The 27,486-nt window shown below is 44.6% G+C and overlaps 1 long non-coding RNA gene across 2 annotated transcripts; it reads right to left on the minus strand.

Annotated features, from left to right (window-relative positions):
* Positions 1–618: 618 nt before the first annotated feature.
* On the minus strand, positions 619–27,254 carry LOC145514485 (uncharacterized). Of its 2 annotated transcripts, none has more exons than XR_014060180.1 (3): positions 27,067–27,254; positions 5,967–6,127; positions 619–3,497 (listed from the first exon to the last, which is right to left on the minus strand). It is a non-coding gene; the product is annotated as an uncharacterized LOC145514485 (long non-coding RNA). The 2 variants fall into 2 exon arrangements; XR_014060181.1 differs by having other exon boundaries at positions 619–4,437.
* Between the last annotated feature and the right edge of the window lie 232 nt (positions 27,255–27,486).

The following is a 27,486-nucleotide window of genomic DNA, read 5'->3' on the forward strand; positions in this document are numbered from 1 at the left end:
TGCCCTCACTACTGAATGAAACTCAGGCCTTAATATTTTCTTCTTTCTGCACCTCCATCTACCTGCTATTTGCAGATGAAACCTGTGATAGAGACATTGGGGAGAGTTTATTAACTGAGTGAGAAAACAGTGTCAAGGTTGTGTGTCAAGTTGCTTCAGTCATGTCCAACTCTGCAATCCTATGGATGGGCTCCTCTGTCCACGAAATTCTCCAGGCAAGAATGGTAGGGTGGATTGCCATGCCCTCCCCCAGGGGATCTTCCCAACCCAGGGGATCTTCCCAACCCAGGGGTTGAACCCATATCCCTTACATCTCCTGCACTGGCAGGCAGGTTCTTCACCACTGGTTCCACCTGGGAAGTGTCAAGGTAGATACTTTAAAAAAAAATTAAAGGTTTAGATCACGTTGGGTCACTAGTACTTAGAATGGGACTATGTTTCTGTTTATTGAAAAATTTTATTTTAGGGACTTCCCTGGTGTTCCAGTGGCTCAGACTCTGAGCGCCCAGCGCAGCGGGCCTGGGTTGAACCCTGGTCAGGGAACTAGATCCCGCATGCCACAACCAAGATCGAAGACCCCATGAGCTGCAACTAAGACCTGGCACTGCCAAATAAATATTTTTTTAAAAATTTATTTTATTATAGTTGATTTACAATGTTGCATTCATTTCTATTGTATACCCTAGTGACTCAGCTGTATGTATATATACATTCTTATATTCTTTTCCATCATGATTTATCACAGGATACTGAATATATTTCCCTCTGCTACTCAGTAGGACCTTGTGGTTTATCGACTCTATATATAGTAGTTCACATCTGGTAATCCCAAACTCCAAGTCCATCCCTCCCCCATAGCCCCACCCTCTGGCAGACATGGGTCTGTTCTCTGTGAGCCTGTTTCTATTTCACAGATAAGTTCCTTTGTGTCATATTTTAAATTCCACGTGTAACTGTTGTCATATGATATTTATCTTTCTGCGTCTGACTTTCTTCTCTTAACGTGATGACTTCTGCATCCATTCATGTCGCTGCAAATGACATTATTTCATTCTTTTTCATGACCAAGTAGTATTCCGTGTATGTGTGTATATTCTTCATCCATTCATCTGTTGATGGACATTAAGGTTGCTTCCATGTCTTGGCTGTTGTTAACAGTGCTGCTGTAAATATAGGGATGCATGTATCTTTTCTGAGTGTAGTTTTGTGTGGATGTTTGCCCAGGAGTTGGACTGCTGGATTATATGGGAACTCTAGTTTAAGAACCTCCATACTGGTTTCCATAGTAGCTGGGCCAATTTGCATTCCCACCAACAGTGTAGGAGGGTTCCCTTTTTTCCACACCCTCTCCAGCATTATTGTAGACTTTTTAGTGGTGGTCATTCTGATAAATGTGTGGTGGTACTTCATTGTAGTTTTGATTTGCATTTCTCTAATTATTAGCGATGATGAGCATCTTTTCATGTGCCTGTTGGCCATCTTGGTGTCTTCTTTTGGAGAAATGTTTCTTTAGCTCTTCTGCCACTTTCTGATTCGGTGTTTTGTTACTCAGTTGTATGTGCTAATTGTATACTTTAGAAATCAAGTCCTTATCAGTCCTGTCATTTGCAAATATTTTCTCCCAGTCTGTAGCTTGTATTTTTGTTTATGGTTTTCTTTGCTGTGCAAAAGCTTGTACGTTTGATGAGATCCCATTTGTTTATTTCTGCTCTTATTTCTATCATCTTGGGAGACTGACCTAAAAGACCATTGGTATGATTTATGTTAGTGTTTTGCCTATGTTCTAAGCATTTATGGTGTCTTATCTCTATAAGTCTTTAAGCCATTTTGAGTTTATTATTGAGTATGGTGTGACAGAATGTTCTAACTTCATTGATTTACACGTGGCTGTCTAGCTTTCCCAAAACCACTTGCTGAAGCACCAGTCTTTTCTCTGTATATTTTTGCTTCCTTTGTTGAAGATTAACTGACATAGGTGTATGTGTTTATTTCTGGGCTCTATTCTGTTCTATTGATCCATATTCTGCTTTTGTGCCAGTGCCACACGGTTTTGATACTGTAGCTTTGTAGTATTGTCTAAAGTCTGGGAGGGTTGGAACCTGTTATTTCTAATAATCTGAACTTGGGGAATCAATAGCAGGTTTACCTACCTGAAAAAGGAGTGGTGATTCAGGAAAAGAAGTGATGGGATCAAAGGGATTTGCATGACCCTTTACTGCAGACGCAAAATCTGGTCCCATGCCATAGTCTACTTGAAGCTTGATTTGAACTTCAGGCTCTCTTGAACCGTGAGACAGAAGCCCTGTGTCCTGAGAGCCGTGGGTGGGGAGGAAGGAGAAGTCCAGGAGCAGAGAAGTGATCTCCTTGATGGACACAGTGATTGATTCAACATCAGTGTTGCTAGACTTGGATGTTTAAAGCCGGATTTCTTGGGATGAGTAGAGCATCAATAGGGAAATACCCACTTGGAGGTTTACTGATGAAGACAAATATATCTTCTGTCCCGCTGGTGGTTGCTTCTTTTATCGACCCCGACATATTCATTGATTGCTGTTCTTGTTCAGTCGTGTCTCTTTGTGACCCCATGGACTGGAGCACGTCAGGCTTCCCTTTACTATCGTTTACTACATCATCCTTCACTATCTCCTGGAGTTTGCTCAAATTCGTGTCCACTGAGTCGGTGATGCCATCCAACCATCTCATCCTCTGTTGTCCCCTTCTCCTCCCGCCTTCAATCTTTCCCACCATCAGGCTCTTTTTCAGTGAGTCAGTTCTTTGCATCAGGTGGCCAAAGTATTGGAGTTTCAGCTTTAGCATCAGTCCTTCCAATGAATATTCAGGACTGGTTTCCTTTAGGATGCACTGTTTGGGTCTCCTTGCAGTCCAAGGGTCTCTGAAGAGTCTTCTCCAAAACAACAGTTCAAAAGCATCAATTCTTCAGCACTCAGCTTTATTTATAGTCCAACTCTCACATCCATACACGACTACTGGAAAAACCATAGCTTTGACTAGATGGACCTTTGTTGGCAAAGTAATGTCTCTGCTTTTTAATATGTTGTCTAGGTTGGTCATAGCTTTTCTTCCAAGGAGCAAGCGTGTTATAATTTCATAGCTGTAGTCACCATCTGCAGTGACTTTGGAGCTCCCCAAAATAAAGTCTGTCACTGTTTCCATTGTTTCCCCAACTATTTGCCAAGATTCAGGAGCAGAACCTGGGGGTTCTAGGATCCCTAAGGAGCAGCAGGAAGGGGGAAAAGGTGAGAAAACATGAAGCCAAGACATCTGAGACCTGCATCAACTACAGGTGAAAGTCATCATGGACCCTGATATAAAAAGTGAAAACAGAATTCAGCAGGTAGAAGATGACGAAGGTGACTACCAGCATCAGGATGGTGTGGGTGGCTCTGGTCTCCAGGAGGCATCTGTGGTGTCCAGTGGGGGTGTGAATATACTGCATTCTCTGGTGGTGTCTGAGCAGGAGAAGCACCCTGGAGCCACTGGACCAGACCATAAGGGTAATAAAGACAGCATCAGAGGTGGACCACAAGTAGACCAAGCCTGCTTTAGAAGCCGAGGGTGAGCAGAACCAGTTGGCTTGGGCATCAGTATAGTTGTGCTCGTCCTGTGGACCAGTGACTGTCACAGGAACAGAGATATTCATTAGGAGACTGAGCATCCAGCAGACCCAACAGGAAGGACCAGTGACCTTGGGGGCCCTTCCTCTGAGCATCACCCACTCTGCTCTCCTGGGGGTAGAGTGAAGGACTGACAGGTGCCCAGGACGCAGGTGGAGAACAGGGCGGTGCTGAGAGCCTCTGTACGTAATACACAAACTTACACCCAAGACTGGACAGGGGCTTCCTTGACACAAAAGCTGCCATGATGTGGGGAACCCCAGCGGAGAGAAGAACCAAGGAGTTGGCCATGGCCATGTGGGTGAGAATCATTGGCAGGGGTCTCTGTTTGTGGCCAAGCAAGGCTGGGGAGACATTACAGAAGAAGAGGATGGCGTTAGCCAGAGCCCCGTTCCCAACCTGTAACAGGAGTAGGGCTCTCAGAAACATTTCCCTGATTCTTTCTGGGGGAGCATCTTTCTGAGTGGGGGCATCTCTGGTGGCTCAGACGGCAAAGAATCTGCCTGCAACACAGGACACACAGGTTCAATCCTTGGGTTGGGAAGATCCCCTGGAGAGGGGAATGGCAACCCACACTCTAGGATTCTTGCCTGGCGAATCCCATGGACAGAGGAGCCTGGTGGGCTATGGTCCATGGGGTCACAAAGAGTCGGACATGACCAACTAGCACTTTTGCTTTCTCACATCTTTCTGAGCACACGTGGAGAGGGCTTCAGAGCGGCCTGGCATGAAGAGCAGGATTTGCTAGTACAGACATGGGGACTCTTATATGACCTTGTACACGGGTCCTGGACCTTCTATTCTGAAAAGAGAGACACCATCATACTCCACAGGAGGGACTCAACCTGCAGAAGTATACCATTGACACCTATTTCACATTTTATCATTATTACTTTGTATTTCTTTCTATTTACCTTTATATTCTGACTCCCTACACAGATGTAAAACCCATGAGCTTAGAAGCCATGCCTGTGTTGGTAAAAACATATATATATATATATGATTGACACATAATAATAAATTAAATTTAATAAACGTGTACTTGGTAAACAAGTGAAAGGAGACAAAAATAAAAATACACGGTTGTTCTTCAGTTGCTCAGTCGTGTCTCTTTTTTGACCCCATGGACTGCGGCACGCCAGGCTTCCCTGTCCTTCACTATCTCCTGGAGTTTGCTCAAACTCATGTCCATTGAGTCTGTGCCTGCACCATATTTATAATTGATTTTCATCCTCCCTACCATTATCATGCATGAAGAAAATTAAACAGAAAGGCAAAAGAATATACATATTACAGGGTTACAGAACTATTAAAATTTTCAGAGAATATAGTTCCGACTGTGGAGAAATCTAAATTATACATTGATGTGATAGTATACAAAACACCCATCATAAAATTGGTAGCACTCTGACTATATAGACTGCTAAAAGTCCCTCAGATAATCTATTTGGTATGGAAAATAACCTTAGTTTGCAAAGAATTTTAATCATTAATAATTTTTCAGGTCTTGACTTGCTGAGAAGTCTGTTTGTGGAGAGATTTTTCTAGAGCAGTCTCCAGCTTGCCTCAGGCCATTTGTAAAAATAAACACTTCAGTCAAAACATCCAGGTGTACACCTTCAAAAGGTACAATTTTTGCTCGTCAATTATGTCACCCAAAAGCTAATAAAATACTTTGGTTGTTAGACCCAATGCAGACAGATTGCTTTACATCTTCATTAGTTTTTGTTTTTGTAAAAATGAGAATCCTGCTAAACTTGGAAATGAATATGATAACTAGTACTTTCGTTAAGATTTTTTTTTGATGTGGACCATTTTTAAAGTCTTTATTGAATTAGTTACAATTATTTCTGGTTTTTTTTGTTTGTTTCTGTTTTTATGTTTTGGTTTTTTGACCTCAAGGCATGTGGGATGCCTTAGCTCCAGGACCAGGGATGGACCCCATCCCCCTGCATGGGAAGGCGAAGTCTTAACCATGGGACTGCCGGGCAAGTCCCAAAAGAAAGATTTTAAGGAACAATCTAACTTTATACATCCAGGAACTAAAAGAAAAAAAAAATACTAAGCCCAATGCTCACCAGAAGGAAAGAATTAACAAAAATCAGAGCAGAGGTAAATGAAATACAGACCAGAAAAAGAAAAGATCAGCAAAGATGAGAGTTGGTTTTTTGAAAAGATAAACTCTCTGCCTGGTAGGAATGTGAGGGATGATTATAACATTCAAGGTCAGGCGCCTAAGGCATTTCCCATCTTACTAGTGTTTCTTGTCCTAAGTCCAGCTGAATTTCCTTCCCTTAAAAAAAAAGAAAGAAAGAAACATTTTCCTTTTACCACAGCAATTCGCGTCTTTCCTTTTTCCTGGAACTCCCTTCTTCCCGCTCCAACTGTCTTGCTCCTTCAGACTCCAGCCCACTTGGTTTCACTCGCTCAGGCACCTGATGATAACCCTCGATGACCTTTTCCGATTCGCTCTCTCAGTCTCAAGACGCATCCTAGGGAGGGAGGTGGCAGAGGGGTTCAGGATGGGGGACGCATGTACACCCATGGCTGATTCATGTCAATGTATGGCAAAAACCACTACAAGGTTGTAATTAGCCTCCAATTTAAAAAATAAATAATAAACAAACAAAAAGAACCTTGAAAGTGAAGTTAAGATACTAAAAGAAGCAAAATTGGGTAAGATCATTGACGTAAATACAGGTGTTACCTTGGGAAAGAAGCTGAAATTCTTGCTCTGTTGGAAAGAAGATGAACTTTCTTTAACATCCCACTGTTCCTATATCCACCTCCCACCGATGATGCTGCTGAAATGCAAGTCAGTCTATGAGGAGGAAGTGATTTTCCTGTTGCACGTTGACACCAGAGAAATTGAATAATAAAATATCATTTACTAAAAAAAAAAAAAACAACGAAATCTATGCCTTTTTTTTTGCTTTTGTTTTCACTCCACCTCTCTCTTTGGGCTTCCCCGGTGGCTCAGATGGTAAAGAATCTGCCTGCAATGCAGGAGACTCGTGTTCAGTCCCTGGGTCGGGAAGATCCCCTGGAGAAGGGAATAGCAACCCACTCTCCTTGCCTGGAGAATCCCACGGACAGAGAAGCCTGGCGGGCTACAGTCCATGGGGTTGCAAAGAGTCGGACACAACTGAGTGACCAACACTTTCTCTTCCAATACATTGAGAGTCGTACAGGGACAAGTACAGCTCACCTTGTTGACTAACAGATTCTCTGCCCACAGTGTCTGGACACTAAACATCCTGTGAGCATCAGCTGCTGCTATTCCACAGCATCTCCAACAACAGAGGGAGGAAATACAAGACTTATGGATTCTGATCTCTGCTTTGAATTATAATTACCTGCAACTTCCATGGCATTCCCAGAAAGCTGCGTTTCACCGTGGTCCCAGTCATAACAAAGAACAAGCCTAGCCTCGTACTGGATCTCTTCCTTTAGCTCTGACCTTTGCGCCCTGTTGCCCGTGCTCAGCTGCGCTGGTTTGAGAAACAACGCTGCCTGCGTGCGTGCCACGTCGCTTCAGTCGTGTCCAACTGTTTGTGACCCTGGGTGTGGACGCTCAGAGTGAGGCAGGGTCAGCCTGTATCCTGCACAGTCTCAGCTCCAAACTCCTCTCCTGCTGGAGAGCCCGCTCTCCTGTTTTCTGCCCTGAGACTGAACACAAGGGAGCACTCACCTGCCTGCACTTGCCTCCACACTCTGTGCACGGAAGTGTCAGTCAGGATGGGCCCCAGTTATAGGGACAGGGTCCCTGGGCCCGATCTCCCCACAGAGGAGCCATTATCACGTCATCTGGAGCGGAGGTGACACTGTCTGCACGAGGAGTCTGGGGCGTCTCCAGTGAGGAGCAATCTTACCCCCAGTGCCCATCACCCTCACCCACGCCTGGGGACTAGTGACAGCTCCTGGCAATTATTGGGAAGGGCCACACGGGCAGCTGAGCAGAGGGCGCGGAGAGGGTTCTGTGTTCCCTGTGGGAGAACCCGAGTCTACAGTGAAAGTCATGACAGGGGGAGGGACACTCACAGAGCACCAGGCTCCCGTCACTGTTTCCTGTTGGGCATTTTCCTTCATGGTCTCACTTTTCCAGACTGTTCCAAAGTGTGTTCACACTGATCATCAGCACGTGATGTGGAGGCTGGTCTTTCTCCTGAGTTTAAGTTCCACAGCCCTTTCTATTTATGGTCTCAGGTCTGTTTAATCTGGAAAATGCCCCCTTTGAAGCCAGAGTTTCCCTCCTCAGAATCCTCAGGTCTCTCTCATATGCACATAACTCTGCAAGGACTTTGTCATTTGTTTCAAGTCACCCACAGACCACCCTCCTTGAGTCTGTAATTGGATCTCCAGCCTGTCCCTGTGTTCTAGTCCATAAGCCTGGTAACATGCATTTCTAGACGTGCAGACGGGGGTTAGCAAAATGAATTTACTAGAACAATATTAGAGAGACTTTAGAATTCTTTAAATTGATCATTGTAATGATCAATTGGTATTTGGATCCTTGAAACCTGCTCCATTACGTGCACAGTAGGCCTGAGGTCATTCTCCCGAGGGAAGACAGAGGAGAAGGAACACCATACACTCTCTGCATCAGGCTTCTTCTGTGGAGAATTGGTGCTTGAAGGCAGCAAACACGTCCACATTTCATAAACATGGGTTTTCCAAGATGACCCAGGTAGATAGAACATCTACTGCTTCTATACAGTTGTACATTCCTGGCGCCTGTCTGGGACAACGTGCTTGATAATCATTTTAATATGCTGAACGGCTGTTCACCATGGGGACATCGCTTGACACAAACACAGAGAGAGTCTGGACCTACTATGTGTCATTCCTCGAACAGGTGATGGAGATACAGGGAGAATTACTAACACCCCAGATTCTGATATCTGAAACCCATGACGCATCACCAGACTTCTAGCTGAGCTGCTGGAAGTGTCCAGATCTGAGCTGTCCATTGTAGAAGTTCCCGTCCCAGGGAGCCACTGAGCTCCTGACATGGGCTCATCTGGACTGAGAGGGGCTTGGGCGTAACACACACACTGGATTCGCCTTCTGTACGGAGGTGCTCCTGTGTTGGATGCATACATATTTACAACTGTTTCATCTTCTTCTTGGACTAATCCTTTGGTCATTATGTAGTGTCCTTCCTTGTCTCTTATAACAATCTTATTTTAAAGTCTATTTTGTCTTAAGTATTGCTACTCTGACTTTCTCTTGATTTTCATTTGTGAGGAATATCTTTTTCCATTCTCTCACTTTCAGTCTGTGTGTCTTCAGGTCGAAAGTCAGTGTTCTGTGCAGTATGTGTATGGTACATTTCTTTATCCATTTTGGTTGGAGCGTTTCAATTCTTACATATTCTTTGAAATGATCAGAGTAGTTCTAACCAGAATATAAGAATTTGGGAACCCATATGTAATGACTAGAGCATTCTATACAAAGAGTTACACATTAAGACTACCTATTTTAAAAATGCAATAATAGATTGCTTTGGGTAGTATACTCATTTTCACTATATTGATTCTTCCAATCCATGAACACGGTATATTTCTCCATCTATTTGTGTCCTCTTTGATTTCTTTCACCAGTGTTTTATACTTTTCTATATCAAGCTACCAACGGTATTTTTCAGAGAACTAGAACAAATAATTTCACAATTTGTATGGAAATAAGAAAAACCTCGAATAGCCAAAGCAATCTTGAGAAAGAAGAATGGAACTGGAGGAATCACCCTGCCTGACTTCAGGCTCTACTACAAAGCCACAGTCATCATGACAGTATGGTACTGGCACAAAGACAGAAATATAGATCAATGGAACAAAACAGAAAGCCCAGAGATAAATCCATGTACCTATGGACACCTTATCTTTTACAAAGGAGGCAAGAATATACAATGGAGAAAAGATAATCTCTTTAACAAGTGGTGCTGGGAAAACTGGTCAACCACTTGTAAAAGAATGAAACTAGAACACTTTCTAACACCATACACAAAAATAAACTCAAGATGGATTAAAGATCTAAAGGTAAGACCAGAAACTATAAAACTCCTAGAGGAAAACGTAGGCAAAACACTCTCCAACATAAACCACAGCAGGATCCTCTATGATCCACCTCCCAGAATATTGGAAATAAAAGCAAAAATAAACAAATAAGACCTAATTAAAATTAAAAGCCTTTGCACAACAAAGGAAACTATAAGCAAGGTGAAAAGACAGCCTTCAGAATGGGAGAAAATAATAGCAAATGAAGCAACAACAAAGAATTAATCTCAAAAATATACAAGCAACTCCTGCAGCTCAATCCCAGAAAAATAAACGACCCAATCAAAAAGTGGGCCAAAGAACTAAACAGACATTTCTCCAAAGAAGACATACAGATGGCTAACAAACACATGAAAAGATGCTCAACATCACTCATTATCAGAGAAATGCAAATCAAAACCACAGTGAGGTACCATTTCACGTCTGTCAGAATGGCTGCTATCCAAAACTCTACAAACAATAAATGCTGGAGAGGGTGTGGAGAAAAGGGAACCCTCTTACACTGTTGGTGGGAATGCAAACTAGTACAGCCACCATGGAGAACAGTGTGGAGATTCCTTTAAAAACTGGAAATAGAACTGCTATGTGACCCAACAATCCCACTGCTGGGCATACACACTGAGGAAACCAGAATTGAAAGAGATACGTGTACCCCAATGTTCATCGTAGCACTGTTTACAATAGCCAGGACATGGAAACAGCCTAGATGCCCATCAGCAAACGAATGGATAAGGAAGCTGTGGTACATATACACAATGGAATATTACTCAGCCATTAAAAAGAATACATTTGAATCAGTTCTAATGAGGTGGATGAAACTGGAGCCTATTATATAGAGTGAAGTAAGCCAGAAAGAAAAACACCAATACAGTATACTAACACATATATATGGAATTTAGTAAATCAGTAAAGATAACCCTGTATGCGAGACAGCAAAAGAGACACAGATAAATAGAACAGTATTATGGACTCTATGGGAGAGGGGGAGGGCGGGATGATATGGGAGAATGGCATTGAAGCATGTAAATTATCATATGTGAAACAAATCGCCAGCCGAGGTTTGATGCATGATACAGGGTGCTTGGGGCTGGTGCACCGGGATGACCCGGAGGGATGGGATGGGGAGGGAGGTGGGAGGGGGGTTCTGGGAGGGGGGTTCTGGAAGTGGGACACATGTACACCCATGGTGGATTCATGTCAATGTATGGCAAAACAAATACAATACTGTAAAGTTAAAAAATAGATAAATAAACTAATTTTTTTAAAAAAATAAAAATAAAAATGCAATAATAAATATGCCACATTTCCCTAAAAGATAGTATTAGAGAAAAGGAACTCAGAAAATAGCGATTAGGATAAAACAGAAAACAAAGTCCCAAGATTCTGCATGACAGTCATGAAAACTAAACGTTTACGTGACAAGCAGGAGGGGGCAGCTTCTCCTGTCTCCTTCCTGTTACTCTGTCCATCAAGTCAGTGATATTTACGGAGGGTCAAATATGGAAAGAAAGTCCAGGTTCAAAGGTAAAGTAACCCATTGTACAACAGTGATAATTATGTGTGGCATTGCAGCATATTAGAGAAATATAAGTAAAGTGAAGGTCCAAGAGTGTAGAAAATCACCTCCCTTTTCCAGGTTTCACAGCATCATCATGAAATAAAATCTCTCCACCACTCAGGAGTCATATTTATCGGGACCAATACTGGAATAAGTGCCAATCAATGTACATCAGGTATTAGTCAAACTAACGTGGAAATAAAGTGTGTGGACAGACTTCCAGTGCTGCCGAGTAAAGGACAATTCTTCCAGAGAATTACACTGTCCAGGAGGGTAACTTATTTCCTCAATGTTTCTGTGAATATTTCTTGAGCTGTTATTTCATGGTTTGACTTTCAGATCTCTCAAGGCAGTGCCAACATTGATTTACTGTCTAGGTTGATGGGGTTTTATGTAAAAATCTGGTACTGAGTACACATGTCAGAAGGCACAGGGAATCCCCTGGCTGCCTGGTGGTTGGGACCCGGTGCTTTCATTGCTGAGGCACAAGTTTAATCCCTGATCAGGGACTGGATCCTGCAAGCACGGTCAAAATTTTAAAAAGAAAGGAAAGAATTAGTAAAGAATAGAAAAAAGGTACAAACTTTCCTTTATAAATAATAATAATTATGGAGAGATGGTATACAAGACGTGACAATATCCTATTGCATATCTGAACGTCGCTAAGAGGGCAATCTTAAAAGTTGTCATCACAAGACGAATTTTTTAACTATGTATAGATAGGATATTAACTAGACTTGTGATGTTTTGCATTCTACACAAATATCCAAAGAAGGGCAATGCCAAAGAATGTTTACACTACTGGACAACTGCACTCATTTCCCATGCTGGTAAGGTTATGTTCAAAATCCTTCAAGCTAGGCTTCAGCAGTGTGTGAACCGAGAGTTTCCAGATGTACAAGCAGGGTTTAGAAAAGGCAGAGGAACCAGAGATTAAATTGCCAACGTCCGCTGGATCACAGAAAAAGCAAGGGAATTCCAGAAAAACACCTGCTTCTGCTTTATTGACTACACTATATCACACCAAACTGGAAAGTTCTTAAAGAGATGGGAATACCAAACCACCTTACCTGCCTCCTGAGAAACCTATATGGAGGTCAAGGTGCAACAGTTAAAACCTTACATGGAAAAACAGACTGCTTCAAAACTGGGAAAGGAGTATGTCAAGGCTGTATATTATCACCCTGCTTATTTAACTTATATGCAGAGAACATCATGCCAAATGATGGGCTGGATGAGTCACAAGCTGGTATCAAGACTGCTGGGAGAAATATCAGCAGTCTCAGATATGCAGATGACACCACTCTAATGGCAGAAAGTGAAGAGGAACTAAAAAGCCTCTTAATGAAAGTGAAAAGAGGAGAGTGAAAAAACTGGCTTAGAACGCAACATTCAGAAAATGAAGATCACGGCATCCAGCCCCATCACTTCAGGGCAACTAGAAGGAGAAAAAGTAGAAGCAGCAGCAGGTTTTGTTTTCTTGGGCTCCAAAATCACTGCAGATGGTAAATGCAGCCGTGGCATTAGAAGATGCTTTCTTCTTGGAAGAAAAGCTATGGCAAACCTGATCAGCATATTAAAAAGCAAAGACATCACTTTGCCAACAAAGGACTGTATAGTCAAAGCTATGGCTTTTCCAGTAGTCATGTACAGATGTGGGAGCTGGACCATACAAAAGGCTGAGCACCGAAGAATTAATGCTTTCGAATTGTGGTGTTGGAGAAGACTCTTGAGAGTCCCTTGAACTGTGAGGAAATCAAACCTGTAAATCCTAAAGGAAATCAACCCTGAACATTTATTGGAAGGAGTGATGCTCGAACTGAAGCTCCAATACTTTGGCCTGATGTGAAGAGCTGACTCACTGAGAAAGAGCTTGATGCTGGGAAATGTTGAAGGCAAAAGGAGAAGAGGGTGACAGAGGATGAGATGGTTGGTTGCCACCACCAATTCAATGGACATGAATTTGAGCAAACTCAGGGAGACAGTGGAGGACAGGGAAGTTTGTCAGGCTTCCATAGCAGTCCATAGGGTTGCAAAGAATCAGATACAACTTAGCGACTGAACAACAACACACAAATACTGTATTATTCTGTTGTACAACCAAAACTTCTGTAACGGTATGTGCTAACTATACTTCAAAATAAATAGTACTCAGTACATAGTTATAAAATAGAGAACTTGTAGCTAATATTTACACTTCTTCATATTTACTATTTCAACCATGATGCCTAAAAACCCAAGAGCAGAACCTATGAGTTTTAGGATCCCCAAGGAGCAGCAGAAAGGGGCTAAAAGTGGGGAAACATGAAGCCAAAATGTTAGCAGTATGAAGCAACGATAGAGGAAAATATAAAAATGCAGCAATACAAAAAGCAAAAATGCAATCCAGTACATAGAAGATGACGAAGGTGAGCACCAGCATCAGGATGGCGTGGGCGGCTCTGGTCTCCGGGGGACACCTGTGGTGTCCAGTGGGGGTGTGGATATACTGCACCCTCTGGCGGTGTCTGTGCAGGAGAAGCACCATGGAGCCACTGGACCAGACCATGAGGGTAATAAACACGGCATCAGAGATGGTCCACAAGTATAGAAAGCGTGCTTTAGGAGCTGAGGATGAGCAGAACCACTTGCCGTGGTTATCAGTATAGTTGTGTGTGTCCTGTGGACCAGTGACTGTCACAGGAACAGAGATATTCATTAGGAGACTGAGCATCCAGCAGGTGCAGCAGGAAGGACCGATGACCTTGGGGGCCCTTCCTCTGAGCATCACCCACTCTGCCCTTCTGGGGATGAGAGTGAGGGACTGATAGGTGCTCAGGACGCAGGTGGAGCACAGGGTGGTCCCGCGAGCCACTCTGTACGTAATACACACACTTACACCCGAGACTGGACAGGGGCTTCCTGGGAATAAAAGCTGCCATGATGTGGGGAATCCCAGGGGAGAAAATAATCAAAAGATTGGCCACAACCATGTGGGTGAGAATCACTTCTGTGGGTCTCATTTTGCGGCCAAGCAAGATCGGACAAATGCTGTGGAAGAACAGGATGACATTACCCAGAGCCCCAACCACCACCTGTAACAGAGAGATGGTTTTCAGAACCACCTCCCCTGGGTTTCTCAGGGCATCTCTGTGAACAGACATGCAGAGGACGTCAGAGTCCTGGGGGTGAAAGGAGGCTGTGCTGGGTGGTTATATCAGCAGTCTTCTTATACAATCAAAGTGGAAAAGGATTCATGCATTTTCTGTCTCCTGAGAAGGGAGACATTGTCATGCTCCACAGGAGGGTCTCAACCTAGAGAACATAGGCACGGTATCAGTTATAATTTCCCACTTATTGTTTTGTATTTATTTCTGTTCACGTCTATAAGCAGGTGCTCTGCTAGCCTGTGAGGTCCATGACCTTGAGAACCACATCCCTCTTGATCAACAACATGACCGACCAGTGCGTGCGTCCATGCACGCCAAGCTTCCGTTGCGTCCAACTCTTAGTGACCCCGTGGACTGTAGTTGACTGGGCTCCTCTGTCCATGGGATTCTCCAGGCAAAAATACTAAGAGTGGGTTGCCATGCCCGACCCAGGGGATCTTCCCGACCCAGGGATCAAACTCGAGTCTCTTACGTCTCCTGCATTGCAGGCAGGTTTTTTACCAAATAGCACCACCTGGGAAGCCCTGGTTGACCAATAACTGGTGTTAAATAGTATGTCCTGAATATACGTATAACAGGTGACATGAGAGAAAGAGAGTGATATACTCTTCCCCTTTAGAATGTATGATCATTCTGACTAGTATAGTAACATAGTAACTTTGAAAAATGAAACAATATTACTGACATTATAGCCGAGTCTGACGAAATTTAATACAGTTGTCACTGAATCAGTTGTCCACCTTTGAGAACTCACAGCTCATCAGAGATATAAAAGAACAATAAAACATCAGTCATGCAGTTTTGGCCTCTGCTCCCTCATGGAAGTCAACTTTCTGTCCTAACAATAATTAAAACACAGAATACTCTGTAAATTCTTGGATTCCTAACAGAGGCGAGAACAGAGGGGAAATCTCTGCTTCCAGGATTGGAGAGATGGACAGTGAGTAGAGGGGATCGAGGTTACTGGAGCACAGGGTCACGAGGGAAACACCCCAGAGCCAGGGCAGAAACCCCTGCACGATAAAGGATTTACGATGGATTTATGTAGGCTCCATGGGTTGCTGGAGGCTCAGTGTGGAGAAGTCTGGCAGTTAGAAACTCCAGGAATACCAAGTTATAGGGAGATCCCCACAGCTCTGAGTTTTGTGATATTTCTTTGAGGAAATCAGCGGAAAAATCTCTTTGTGCTTTCAGTGGGGGTTGGCAGGGGAAAAATCATTTTGAAATACATCAGAGCACGAGGTTCTTCTTAACGAGGTCTGCCTTTAGGAGAGGTTTGTTAACTGGAACCTAACCAGCTTGGGTCTTCTCAGAGCCTGACTGACCTGGGAAGGGAAATACCCAGCATCCAGCCCACACTAGCCATCCTGTCCAATAGACTGGGGAGAAAAAAAGCAGAGAAACGCTTGGGAGGTTCACAGTCCAGAGGCACAGGCTCACGGAGAGAATGGGACCTCATCGTAGGATGCAGAATCTCCCCTCTCCCCTCACCTGACCACCATGTCACTGAAGGTTGATTGACAGTGCTTCCTTTCATGTAGTACATCATGTCCAGATACCAAGAAAAACTCCTAGGCATACTACAAGGCAAACAACAATTTGGAGACACAGAGCAAGCTTTAGATTCAGACACGGCAGGAATGAGGGAAAGATCAAACTTTCTGGGCTTCGTATGTGCTGTGACTAAGCATGCACACGATCCAGTGGAAGCAGCAGGAGTTAATGCGATGCTGAACCTTCGGAGGAGAATGTAACTCACCTCACCCCAGGTCAGCACAGAAATCAGGGCTGGTCTGTGCAGGCCTCCTAAGAGAACGAGAAAGCCCTGCTAAGAGAGTGTGTCGTGTGCCCAGGACCATGGACAGAGGAGTCGGGACCTCGGCCCTGCACAGAGGGACACAGGGGGAGCTGGGGAGGGCGGACCAGACCGCGTCCAGTGCAGAATCACGAAGCCTCTTCTCAGAGCTGACCTCGATGTAAGTCCTCAGTCTTAGCCAGGACTGCCACCTGGGGTCCTTCTCTGTATTCACCTGTTTTAGTCTGCTTGAGGTGTTATTAAAAAAAAAAAATGTATCATCCACTCAGGGGATTATAAACAACAGAAATTCACTGCTCACAGCCCTGGAGGCTGGACACCCACAAACAAGGCTGTAGCAAGGACCCCTCTGTGAGAGCTCCCTTCCTGATTCATGGCTGGTGCTTCTCAGTGTCCTCACGTGATGGAAAAGTCTACGGAGCTCTGCAGAGCCTCTCTTAGAGTGACACTAATTCCACATGTGAGGGCGCTAAGCACCTCCAAAGCCCACCTCCAAAGACGATCATGTTTGGGGTCAGGTTTTCAAAGCATGAAATTTGCAGGGACTCAAACTTCAGACCATAGACAGCCCAAGATATATTTCACTGCATTTCTGAGTATAAAACGCAAAAGTTAACTTACAAAAGCCAGTCATATTCTAATTTCTATTTATAAGTAAAAAAAGAAAAGTGTACAGTGTTTACTTTCCATCACTCACATTTCTTGGAAGACTTGAAAATTACCTGAATTTCATCTCACTGCAATTCTTTTCCCTTTCCATAATGCCTCAGGTTAAGGAAGGACAGTTGGGATTTTTTCCATATTGTTGAGAAAAATATGTGGATCACACACAACACAAAACCCACGCAGAATGGAGAGAGAGTATCTTTGCCGAAATTAGTGAAAACCTTCATCCAACTGAAGAGGGACTGAAAATAGGAAAAACGTGTCTGTCATTATTAAGCAGTGTAATTCTCTCTGTGTATTTCTACGTGCGCATGTGTGTGTCTGTGTCATTAGGGCTTATTTCATGCTGTAGGGTTTTCAAGTTCTAATGAACTCAGCACGAAAAAATGTCCTCATATATTCATACCAACACTAATCTATTAGGTCTGAGAATATCAACAGACTTCCTTTAAACATGGTTGAAGGACTCAGTGGCTCTGGTCGTAGAGGACTTGGCACAGATTCCACAGTCACCCCTCCCTCTTCCCCTCATTGTCAGCGACCCCAGGACACGGGATTTGCAGTGAACTCACGGCTCTGCTCCCGCTCAGATACACACCCCGGCACACTCCCCCTTCCATCCGCCGTCCAGGGCGTGGATGGGACAGCTCAGGACAAGGCAGGGGAGCACCTGTCCTGCCCAAGGTGCTGACCACACCGCTCTGAGCTCCTCTCCTGCTGCAGAGCCCGCTCTCCTGATTCCTGCCCTGAGACTGGACACAAGGGAGCACTCACCTGCCTGCACTTGCCTCCACACTCTGTGCACGGAAGTGTCAGTCAGGATGCGCCCCAGTTATAGGGACAGGGTCCCTGGGCCCAATCTCCCCACAGAGGAGCCATTATCACGTCATCTGGAGCGGAGGTGACACTGTCTGCACGGAGAGTTTGGGGCGTCTCCAGTGAGGAGCGATCTTACCCCCAGTGCTCATCACCCATATCCACGCCTGGGGACTAGTGACAACTCCTGGCAATTATTGGGAAGGGCCACACGGGCAGCTGAGCAGAGGGCGCGGAGAGGGCTCTGTGTTCCCTGTGGGAGAACCCGAGTCTACAGTGAAATCATGACAGGGGGAGGGACACTCACAGAGCACCAGGCTCCCTTCACTGTGTCTCCCTTCAATGAGGCATTTTCCTTCATGGTCTCACTTTTCCAAACTGTTCCAAAGTGTGTTCACACTGATCATCAGCATGTGATCTGGAGGCTGGTCTTGCTCCTGAGTTTAAGTTCCAAAACCCTTTCTATTTATGGCCTCAGGTCTGTTTAATCTGGAAAATGCCCCCTTTGAAGCCAGAGTTTCCCTTCTCACAATCCTCAGGTCTCCCTTTTGTCCACATGACTCCGCAAGGACTTTGTCATTTGCTCCATGTCACCCACAGACCACCTCTTTGAGTCTGTCATTGGATCACCAGCCTGCCCTTGCATTACAGCCCATTAGCCCTGGTAAGATGCACTCTGGGACATGCAGACAGGGGTTGAGGGAAAGAATATATTAAAATTATATTAGGGAGAAAATGTTAGAATTCTTTAAATTGATCCATGGATGATCAATTGCTAGTTGGAAGTTTAACTTGGTCATTGGATGTTTGAAACCTGATCCATTAGGTGGGCAGTTGGCCTGGTGCTTCTTCTGGGGGCCCATGGAGCAGAGGGACACCATCCACCCTCCCCATCAGGCGCCTTCTGTGGAGAATCGGTACATGAAGGCAGCAGACATGACCGCATTTCATAAACAAGGGGTTTCCAAGATAACCCTGGTAGATAGAACATCTACCGCTTCTTTTAAAAATTATTTATTTTGGCTGCTCGAGGCTTTTGGGGCTGTGCACAGCCCTTCTCTAGCTGTGAGAGCGGGGGCACTCTCTAGTTGTGGGGCGTGGGCTTCTCACTGTGACTTCTCTCACTGCAGAGCTCAGGCTCTAGGGCACAGTGGCTCAGTAGTGTGGCACAAGCTTACTTGCTTTGTGGCATGTGGAATCCTCCCAGACCAGAGATGGAGCCCATGTCCCCTGCATTGGCAAGCGGATTCTTAACCACTGGACCACCAGGGAAGACCTACTGCTCCTATAAAGCTGTGCATTCACGGCCTCTGTCTGGGACAATGTGCATAATGGTTTTAATATATTGAATGATTATTCACTATGGGGACATTGCTCAACACAAACACATAGAGATAGTCTGGACCTACTATGTGCCAATCCTCAACTAGGTAATGAAGATGCAAAGAGAATTACTAACACTTCAGGTTCTGATATTTGAAACACATGATTCGTTCCCGGACTTCTAGCTGAGTGGGTGAAAGCATCCAGATCTGAGCCGTCCAGTGTGGAAGCTCCCGTCCCAGGGGGCCACTGAGCTCCTGAAATGGGCTCATTTGGACTGAGGGGCTTGGGTGTCACACACACACTGGATGTGCCTTCTGTATTGAGGTGCTCCTATGTTGGGTGCATATATATTTACAATTGTTACATGTTCTTCGTGGATTGATCCTTCAATCAATATGTAGTGTTATTCTTTGTCTCTTGTAACAATCTTTATTTTCAAGTCTATTTTGTCTGAATAAGTATTTCTCTGATTTTCTTTTGATTTGTGGGGAAATCTTTTCCATTGCATCACTTTCAGTCTATGTGTGTCTCTAGATGGAAAGTTTTTGTAAATAGCAGGCATATGGGTCCGTTTCTTTATCTAATCAGCCTGTCTGTGTCCTTTGGTTGGAGCATTTTGATTCTGACATGTTATTTGAAACAGTCACAATAATTCTAAGGAGAATATAAGAAAATTTGGAAGCTCATATGTAATGGATACAGCAATAAGTACAAATAATTATACATTAAGACTACTAAGTTCTACAATGGAATATTAAAAATGCCACATTTTGCCAGAAAAACATATTATGACAAAGCAACACAGAAAACAGCGATCAGGATAAAATATAAAACTAAGTCTCAATATTCCGTGTTTCAGTGACGAAGACTAAACGTTTAAGTGAAAAATATGGAAAGGGAAGCTTCTCTTCCCTCCATCATACGACTTCATCTCTCTCATCAATCAAATTTACTGATGGTCAACCATGACCAACCTAGACAGCATATTAAAAAGCAGAGACATTACTTTGCTGACAAAAGTTCATCTAGTCAAAGCTATGGTTTTTCCAGTAGTCATGTATGGTTGTGAGACTTGGACTATAAAGAAAGCTGAGCACTGAAGAATTGATGCTTTTGAACTGTGGTGCTGGAGAAGATTCTTGCGAGTCCCTCAGACTGCAAGGAGATCAAACCAGTCAACCCTAAAGGAAATCAGTCCTGAATACTCATTGCAAGGACAGATGCTGAAGCTGAAACTTCAATACTTTGGTCACCTGATGGGAAGAACTCACTCACTGGAAAAGATTTTGAAGCTGGGAAAGATTGAAGGCAGGAGGAAAAGGGGACAACAGAGGATGAGACAGTTGGATGGCATCACTGACTCAATGGACATGAGTTTGAGCAAGCTCCGGGAGTTGGTGATGGACAGGAAAGCCTGGCGTGCTGCAGTCCATGGGGTCACAGAGTCGGACATGACTGAGCACCTGAACTGAACCATGTAAAGAAAATCCAATGTGAAAAATGATGTAACCCATTGAATAACATTGATTTTTGTGTAACACCACAGCATATCAGAGAAATATGAGTGAAAAAAAAAAAACACAAACAAAAACATAACACCTTCTCCATTCCCCAGGATTCTTACCCTCACCTATGAAATAAAACCTCTACCTCCTCTGGAGTAACATAATGTAGAGCAATACTGGATTCCGTATAAGCATATATTGGATATGAGCCACACCACAGGGAGATAAACGTTGTGAAAACACTTCCGATGTTCCTGAAGAAAGGAGGTTTCTTTCAGGCAGTTGCACTGGCCAAGGGGAAAACTGGTTTCCTCAGTAATGGCTGGAATCTTTTTCAAGTTGATAATCTCATGAATTCATTTTCAGACCTCCCAAGGCAGCGAGAGCATTTCTCTATTTGACCTTCAAAGTTGTTTGGATTTCATGTAAAAATCTGTATTGAGTACAAACATTTATTATAAAATAAACTCGTCATGGGGACAGCACGGGGACAGTAGTTAATAATACTGTGCTGCATAATGAAAAGTGGTACGAGAGTCAGTCTTCAAAGTTCTTGTCACAGGAAAATGTTTGTAGTACGTACAGAGGTGGAAATGCTGACAGATTTTATTTTGGGGGCTCCAAAGACACTGCAGACAGTGATTGCAGCCAGGAAATTAAAGTACACTTGCTCCTTGGATGACAAGCTATGACAAATCTAGACAGTGTATTAAAAAGCAGAGAACATCACTGTGCCAACAAAGGTCCACATAGTCAAAGCTATGGTTTTTCCAGTAGTCATATATGGATGTGAGTGTTCGACCATAAAGAAGGCTGAGCGCTAAAGAACTGATGCCTTCAAACTGGTGCTGGAGAAGCCTCTTGAGAGTCCCTTCAACAGCAAGGAGATGAAACCAGTCAATCCTAAAAGGACTCAACCCTGAATATTCATTGGAAGGACTGATGCTGAAGCTGAAGCTCAAATACTTTGCCACCTGATGTGAAGAACCGACTCACTGGAAAAGACCCTGATGCTGAGAGAGACTGAGGGCAGGAGGAGAAGAGGGCAACAGAGGATGAGATGATTAGATGGCATGACCGGCTCAATGGACATGTGTTTGAGCAAGCTCTGGGAGATAGTGAAGGACAGGGAAGCCTGGTGTGCTGCAGTTCACGTGATCGCGAAGAATCGGACAGGACAACATTGACAACAACACGGAGGCAGATAGATATTATCTAGACCTATTTGACTGATCATCTGTAATATATGCAAATATTCAATCATAATGTTATAAGACCTGCAGTGACACAATGTCACATTAACTATGCTTCAGTAAAAGTGGGTATAAAATAAGTATATAAATAATTACAGAAGAAAGGAATTGGCTATTATTGAAGCTGTCTACTACGTATCTAAGGGGCTTCCCAGAGGGCACAGTGGTAGAGCCTGCCTGCCAATGCAGGAGACGCAGGAGACATGGGTTGAGCCCTGGTTTAGGGAAATCCCCCAGAGGAGGAAATGGCAACCTGCTCCAATATTCTTGCCTAGAAAATTCCATGGACACAGGAGCCTGGTGGGCTACAGTCCTTGGGGTTGCAAAGAGTCAGACATGACTGAGAGATTGAACACGGATGCACTACATATTTAGCTATTTAACCATTTTTTCTAACAACTTGAGAGCAGAACCTAGGAGTTCTAGGATCCCTCAGGAACAACTGGAAGGGGGAAACAGTGGGAAAACATGAAGCCAAGACACTAGACGTCTGTATCAACCACAGACGATAATCTAAAAAGGCAGCGATAGAAAAAGCAAAAAGAGAATTCAGCAGGTAGAAGATGACAAAGGTGAGCACCAGCATCAGGATGGTGTGGCTGGCTCTGGGCTCCGGGGGCATCTGTGGTGTCCAGTGGGGGTGTGGATATACTGCACCCTCTGGCGGTGTCTGTGCAGAAGAAGCACCATGGAGCCACTGGACCAGACCATGAGGCCAAGAAACACGGCATCAGAGACGGACCCCAAGTACATAAAACCTGCGTAAGGACCTGTGGGTGAGCAGAACCACTTCCCTTGATTGTCAGTATCATTTCTTGTGTTCTCTGGACCAGTAATCATCACGGGAACACAGATATTCATTAAGAAACTGAGCGTCCAGCAGGTGCAATGGGAAGGACCAGTGACCTTGGGGGCCCTTCCTCTGAGCATCACCCACTCTGCTCTTCTGGGGATGAGAGTGAGGGACTGACAGGTGCCCAGGATGCAGGTGGAGCACAGGGTGGTGCCCTAGCCACCGTCTGTATGTAATACACAAACTTACACCCAAGACTGTTCAGGGGCTTCCTCACAACAAAAACTGCCATTATATGGGGAATCCCAGAGAAGAGAAGGAGATTGGCCAGGGCCAAGTGTGTGAGAATCACGTCTGTGCGCCTCTTTTTCCGGCCAAACAAGATTGGAGAGTTGCTGTGGAAGAACAGGATGACATCACCCAGAGCCCCAACCACCACCTGTAACAGAGAGATGGTTTTCAGAGCCACCTCCCCTGGGTTTCTCAGGGCATTCTGTGAACAGACATGGAGAGGACGTCAGTGTCCTGGAGGTGAAAGGAGGCTGTGCAGGTGATGACCTCAGCAGTCTTGCAGAACCAACATTGGGAAAGAATTCTTGATCTTTTCCTCTCCTGAGAAGGGAGACACTGTCATACTCCACATGTAGGGCTCAACCTGTAGGACACATGCATGACAGCAGTTATACTTTTCACTATTAGTATATTTATTTCTACTATTTGGCATATCCTTATTCTCCACCAGCATGTAAGTTCCATGAAGTTAAGAACGACATCCGGACTTCCCTGGGGTCCAGGGGTTAAGAAACCAGCCTGCAAAGCAAGGACAGAGGATCAAACACTTATTGGCCGAGGAGCAAGTAAGCCTGCATGCTGTGCCTAAGACCCAAGGCCGCCAAATAAATAAATACATATTTTTTAAAAAGGACCACGTTTATCTTGTTGACCAACATGGTCGATGCATAATAGATGTTACAAATATGTACTGAGTATATGACTGTGTGACAGGAGACAGAAAAGCAGACACACTAAACCTCTTAGAGACATTCCTCCATATTTTAAGAGTTCATTAAGAAAAAAATAGCAAATCGAAAAAGTATTGGTGAACTTATAAGACTGTCCAGCTGATTGGAATACAGTTTCAAGAAAGTCAGTTATCCACACTTAAAAATCATATGTAATCAGAATTAGAATACACAGTGTAACTTAAAAAGTCAGCTGTGGACCTCCACTTTCTAGTTCCTCATGTAAGGGGCTTGGGAGTCACCTCTCTGTCCTAACAAGGAGAATACCAAATAGACTGAAAATTCTTCAGTCAGTAAGAGAGGTGAGAGACAGGGGACATCACTGCCTCCACAAGGGAAGGGGCAGCAGGTGAAGAGAAGGAACCAAGATTATATTGGAGCAGAGAATGATGAGCAGAAACCCCTCTGGAACAAGCCCTGGATAGGAAATCCTGAGTCATAATCAGTGGGTTGATGAGGACTCGGTGTGTAGGAATCTGACAGAATCTCCAGGAGGACCACTCATCCCACAGTTCTGTGAGTCTGGTGATATTTCCCTCAGTTAATATCAGAGAAATCAACCAGATCCTTTGGAGTTCTATATCTCCTGTGACTAAACATGCACACAATCCAGTGGAAGCAGCAATAATTACTGTGACGCTGAATCAGCAGAGGAGTGTGTACCTCACCTCACCCCAGGTCAGCACAGAAGTCAGGGCTCGTCTGTGCAGGCCTCCTAAGAGAACGAGAAAGCCCTGCTAAGAGAGCTCATCATGTGCCCAGGACCATGGACACAGGAGTTGGGACCTTGGCCCTGGACAGAAGGACACAGGGAGAGCTGGGGAGGGCGGAGCAGGCCACGTCCAGTGCAGAATCACGAAGCCTCTTCTCAGAGATTGCCTCTGATGGCGCTCAGTCTTAGCCACAACGACTACCTGGGGTCCTTGTCAATACTGGCCTTAGAATGTCTGAACTGCTACAACAAAACATCACCTACTCAGAGGATTATAAACAACACAAATTTACTGCTCACAGTCCTCGAGGTTAGAAGTCCAAGATCAAGGCTGCAGCATGGTCCCCGGTCCCCGTCGGGGAGAGCCGCTTCTTGATTCATGACTGGTGCCTCTCGCTGTGTCCTCAGGTGATGGAAAGAGTCATGGAGCTCTCTGAGGTTGCTTTTATAAGGGCGCTTATACAGTTCATGAGGTCTCCACCTGGCCAAAGGCCCACATCCTAACACCATCATGTCTGGGGTTATGATATCAGTATATGAATTTTGGGACAGAGACACTCAGACAATTCCATGGTTCAAGGTATGTTCCCCTGTATTTGCAAATATTAAATTCAGCATTGAATTATCACAGACAGTATTATTCTAATCCTATTACCATTTTTTAAAAAAATTTTATTTTGTATTGAGGTATAGCAGATTGACAATGCTATGATAGTTTCAGGTGAACAGTGAAGGGCCTCAGCCATACATATACAGGTATCCATTCTCCACCAAACTCCCCTCCCATCCTGGCTGCCAGATCAAATTGAGCTGAGTTCCCTGTGCTATATACTAGGTCATTCGTTGGGTTTTCCATTTTAGTACTTGCAATTCTTTAAAAAGGGCATACATTGTTATTTTCTAGCATTTGCACTGTTTTCACAGAGGTGAAGATTCATTAGATTTCATCTCATTAGGAAGTCTTTTCTTTCTCTTCCTGTTCCAGAATAAAGTAAGGGGGAGCATTTCCCCATTCATCAAAGAGACAAAAATACGAGCAACTTAAAAATACACACAACTTAAAAACATCCAGAACTCTGACAGAATGTCTTAGCAGAAATTATAACCCGAAGTCACAAGACGCCTTTACACACGGTTGAGAAGCTCAGTGGCTCTGGTCATGCAGACTTGGCAGAGATTCCACAGTGACCCCCTCCCTTTTCCCCTCATTGTCAGGGAACCCAGGGCGCAGGGATTTGCAGTGAACCCAGCATCTTGGTCCCACTCAGATACACTGGTGTCGAATTATTACAACATCCAAGACCTGGAAATAATCTAAGGGCCCACTGATTAATAAATAGATAGAGAAGCTGTGGTGTATCATAAATGGGCTGTTTCCCACTGGAGGAGAGCTGTGTTACAATGTTGTAACACATGTTTTATTGGAGGATAGTTGTGTTGCCGGAGAAGGCAGTGGCACCCCACTCCAGTGCTCTTGCCTGGGAAACCCCATGGACGGAGGAGCCTGGTAGGCTGCAGCCAATGGGGTCGCACAGAGTCAGACACGACCGATGCGAATTAGCAGCAGCAGCAACAGCACTTGCGTTGCATTGTGTGCCTCACAATATTCTTTAGTTTCTGCTCCACAGCAAAGTGATTCGCTTATATGTATCCTTGTCCCCTTTCTTCTTCCCATTTAGGTCACCGCTGAGCACCGAGTACAGCTCCCTGTGCTACACAGTAGGTTCTCATTAGTCATGTATTTTACACATCGTAGTGTACACATGTCAGACTAACAGTATTACTCACAAGTACTGAATCACTATTTTACCCACAAAACCAACATAACGTTATATCAGTCATATTCCAATTTAAAAAACTGCAAAAACAAAAGTTGGACACTATCTTATACAAAAATGATCTGAACTGGGTCACCAGCGAGGTCCCCCAAACAAGTCTTAACAGATTTAAGACTCAAATCCCATGAAGTGTCTTTTCTAACCCCCATGATATGAAACTAGACGCCAATAACAGCAGGAAAGTTGGAAAATTCACAGATACGTGGAGATGAACAACCACCTCTAGAGCAAACAGTGGTCAAAGAAAAACCCAAAAGGAAATAAAAGACCTTGAGAGTGAGTGGAAACAGCAAACAGAAGGTTACGGGATTCAGCACAAGTTGTTCTACGACGGACGTTTTCACAACAGACGCCTACATTAAGAAAAAAGATGCTACTAATCAAGCTAGCCTTTTACCACAAGGATCAACAGCAACCAAAAACCCACCAAAACACCAGCACCAACACACCCTCCCCCACCCCCAAAAACCAAACCCCAGACTAAGGAAAAGTTAATGGATACAAGGAAATAAAAAAGAACAGAGTGGAAATAAATGAAATAATGACCAGAAAAACAACAGAAGAGATCAAGGAAACCACGAGTTGGCATTTGGAAAGATGAACATTCCCCTTGTCTCTGAGCAGCGGCAGCAACGAGAGGAGGGAACAGTGACGTCGGACACTAAGGCGTTTCTAGCCCCACGGCCGCCCTTGCTCCTTTTCCCACCAGAGCGGCGGCATTCCTTCCCCTCAAAGCAGGAAACCCGTCCTGGCCTCACCTCCCAGCTCCTAGTCGCCCCTCTTCCCGCCGCTTGAACGGTCTGGTCCTTCAGGCTCAGCCTCCTGACTCCATCTGCTCAGAGTCACCTCAGGAGCCCCCTCAGGAGCCCCCTCAGTCACCATGACTGACTCGCTCTCTTCACCTCAAGATGAAATTCATACCTTTTTGTTCGTTTCCTCCTCTCTGCTCTCTCTTCCTGATAAATCGAGAGCTCTCGGAAACAAGAAATACTCTCCCGGCAGATGCAGCGGCCGCCCGACGAGCACCATGGCTCCCGCCCAGCCTCGCCTTCAGCTGTGCCTCCTCATAGGGCAGCGGCCATCGGTCGGCAGGCACCACCTCCGATCTCGCGAGAGTTTACCGGGAGGAGGCCCTAGACGCTTGCCCTGCTCTCTCGACAGTTCCTAACTCTTACCCCTGCTCTCGCGACAGCTCCTGGATAGAGGACCTGGACACATGCTCCTGCTCTCGCGACAGTTCCCAAGGCGCAGGCCTGTTCAGGTTCTTCTGGTCTCGCCGTAGCTCCTGCGGCTCGGAGATGGACGTGTTCCCCTGATCTCCGGGCAGCCCCCGAGGAAAGG

The sequence above is a fragment of the Giraffa tippelskirchi genome, chromosome 7 (assembly GCF_054371585.1).
Source record: "Giraffa tippelskirchi isolate mGirTip1 chromosome 7, T2T-mGirTip1v1.2.pri, whole genome shotgun sequence".
Lineage (NCBI taxonomy): Eukaryota > Metazoa > Chordata > Mammalia > Artiodactyla > Giraffidae > Giraffa > Giraffa tippelskirchi.